This window comes from Mastomys coucha, unplaced genomic scaffold (genome assembly GCF_008632895.1).
Source record: "Mastomys coucha isolate ucsf_1 unplaced genomic scaffold, UCSF_Mcou_1 pScaffold12, whole genome shotgun sequence".
NCBI lineage: Eukaryota > Metazoa > Chordata > Mammalia > Rodentia > Muridae > Mastomys > Mastomys coucha.
This window is the reverse complement of record NW_022196894.1, coordinates 36304517-36307536: the sequence shown is the minus strand read 5'-3', so window position 1 is coordinate 36307536 and position 3020 is coordinate 36304517. Positions and strand designations below refer to the sequence as shown.

General features: G+C 41.7%; 1 protein-coding gene across 1 annotated transcript in view; it reads right to left on the bottom strand.

Annotated features, from left to right (window-relative positions):
- Positions 1-1580: 1580 nt before the first annotated feature.
- Popdc2 (popeye domain containing 2) overlaps positions 1581-3020 on the bottom strand; it is a 16026-nt gene continuing 14586 nt past the window's right edge. Inside the window, exon 4 of the mRNA XM_031363857.1 lies at positions 1581-2133. The gene's annotated coding sequence lies outside the window, so the exon portion shown is untranslated. The remainder of the gene's footprint in view (positions 2134-3020) is intronic.

Sequence of the window (3020 nt, the reverse complement as noted above, 5' to 3'; positions counted from 1 at the left end):
ACTCAGAAATCCGCCTGCCTCTGCCTCCCAAGTGCTGGGATTAAAGGCGTGCGCCACCACCATCCACCCCACACACACCATTTCTTAAATGAATCTAACCTGTTCTCCGTGGGCTGAGAATAAAGTCACTCATTCAAGTCAAATAGCTTTGACCATAGCAGGAAGTCTGTATCCAAAAATTGTGCCTCCTTGGTGCAGCAGAACTGTCAACTCTCAGCTTAGCTATGATGGAGGTAAAATCCTTTGGTGATATGAGGGTTATTGAAGTACAGTCTTAATACAATGAAATCCAATGTCTAAAAGTTGTTCTTATTTTGGGCTTGTACCATAGTAAGAGCCAAGATTTTAAGCTCTACTACATACGATACAAAACAAACAAACAAACAAAAGACTTTATACATTTATGTTCATTTAAGAAAATACTAGTAGTGATGTATTATTTTGAAATATACAGTTAATATGTTTGGAGTTATTTAAAGTTTATATTGAGAAAAACATATGTATTTTCAGAATTGTTGTAGATAAGCAACTACATAAGACTGTAAATTGATTGTTGTTTTATATCAAACAACTTTTATAATACTCACTTTTGTTATAATATTTTATAAATTTTAAAGAATATGACAAAAAAGATATTGTAGGTACTGAAGGGGGTTCTCTGGTAGGAGTTGGGGTACAAAAGGGAAACAAGAATGTGATTTAATCTATTTACTAAAAATATGTTTTTAAATTTTAACAAATTCAGATAATTGAAATCATGTAACTTTTCTCATCATAATACACTAAAACTTAAAAAAAGAAAAAGAAAAACCAATCATGCCTACTCAAAAGGAACACAAGTTAGTATAAGCACTTAAGAAGACTGTTTGGCAGAATCCAATGTAGTTGAACATATCTGCACTCAGTGCCCAATGCCTTGATGATACCACTCCTAGCTCAAGAAATGCACAAATGTATGTCTACCAAAGTGTGTGCCCAAGGATGTCCACTAGCCCTGAAAACAACCCAGATGCTTATCCATGTTAGAATGCATGGGGACATCATGGTGTGCACTCATGCACTAGAGAGCCACGCAACAGCAGGAGAAAGAGCATGGAGCTGTGTGAGCACCATCTAGCTGCCCCAGACAGTCCCCATCTCATGAGCAAAGCCAGTAATTACAACTATTTAAGCCACTATATTAGTGATAGGATTACACAGCATCAGGTAATCAGAACATACATTGAAGGTTTTGAGGAAAACAAAGTAGAATATATTCAGCAAGGTATGATGCTAGACACCTGCATTCAGGAAGGGGAGGCAGGAAGATTGCAAGTTCAAGGCCAGCCTCAGGTATAGTAGGGACATATTGACTCAATCAAAAATAAATAGCCAGATAAAAAAAGAGAGAGAAGAATATATTTAACTTGTAAGCCATTTTTAAATATCTGAGGAAGGAAAACTCATTGGCAAAATTTATAAAATGCTTTTTAAGAACTAAAATGTAATATTAGATTTATAATCAGGACACAAGTATTTAATAATAGTATTTATAATCACAAGTTACTTGTGTTATAAAATTAAAAGCTGAAGGGAATGGCTGGGATTTAACATTTTCTATTTCAATTGAAACTTAAGTTTGGGAATAAAATAACCACGGGTAAAAGTCACTGGATCCTTTCAGACAATTTAAAGCAACAACACAGGGAGAGGCATGAAGTGTTTTATTGCGTGCTTGTTGGACGCCATGTCCTGTCATAGGTGCTTTAACCCAATCGCTCACTGGATTCTCACAACCCTGTGACTTGAGTTCATAGCCTTACAGACCAGGCTCAGAGGCTATAAACCTGGCAATGTCCTGCAACCCATAAAAGATGGAGTCAGGCCCGGTGCCTTCCTCCTGTGAGGAAGGCTCCTGAAAGTGAGTTTCTCCATGTCATGTCCATTCCCCCACCTTGCCCCACATCTTTCTGGAGGGCTAAGAGGAGGGGTGAGAGTACAAGTGACCATCCAGGGAATACGGAGGAGCGCCATCTGGCCACAGAGACAGACCACAGCTCTGTGATCCTTAGAGCTCAGGAGTGTGAGCAGGAGCCAATGGGGCCTGTGCTCCGGACATGACTTGAGAAGAGTTCTGGAGAGGACTTCTAGACACTGTGGAGAGAAACAGAAGTAGGATGTCAGTGCGGGGCCTCAGAGGGCTTGCCAGGTATCACGGGATCCTTGTAGGGTTTCTATTTTCTCTGCGGACCCAAGTTTTGACTGCACCCAATGCCTAGCCATGAGCAGTTGTGCCTTTCAATTCTTTCATTTTGGAAGGGCCACGGAGAGGTCACTGCTGAAGTTATCTAGGCCCATTCTCTTGTTCAGTAAACAGGTGAGAGATGGCTCTTCTTCCGGAGTGCTCAAAAGAAAGCACCCTACTTCCTGCTTACCGCTCATGGACTATGCTGCCTAGTTTACATCAAGTTGACACAGGCTGAAGTCATCTGAGAGGAGGGAACCTCAATAAAGAAAATGCCTCCAGAAGATCCCGCTGTGGGCAAGCCTACAGGGCATTTTCTTAATTGTGATCAATGGGGGAGGACCCAGCCCATAGTAGCTGGTGCTGTCCCTGGGCTGGTAGTACTGGGTTCTATAACAAAGTAGACTAAGCAAACCATGAGGAGCAAGTCAGTAAGCCGCAACTCTCTATGGCCTCTGCATCAGTTCCTGCCTCCAGGTTCCTGCCCTGTTTGAGTTCCTGTCCTGACTTCCTTGATGACGAAAAGCAACGTGGAAGCCTAAGTTGAATAACTCTTTTCCTTTCCAAGCTCCTTTGGCCGTGGTGTTTCATCACAGCTGTAGAAACCCTAACTAAAGACACGGATGATGAAGAAAAACAACCTAAGTCCTGCACTGAAATTTGGTAGGCTCTGTAAGATGCTGACCTTCATTTCTACAAAGAGATGGGTGGGAAGATGAGGCCAACAGAGCAGAGCTGGAAGAAAGACCTAGGCAGAGACCCTGGACCTTACCCATGCAAGGGGGCTTCCACCAGA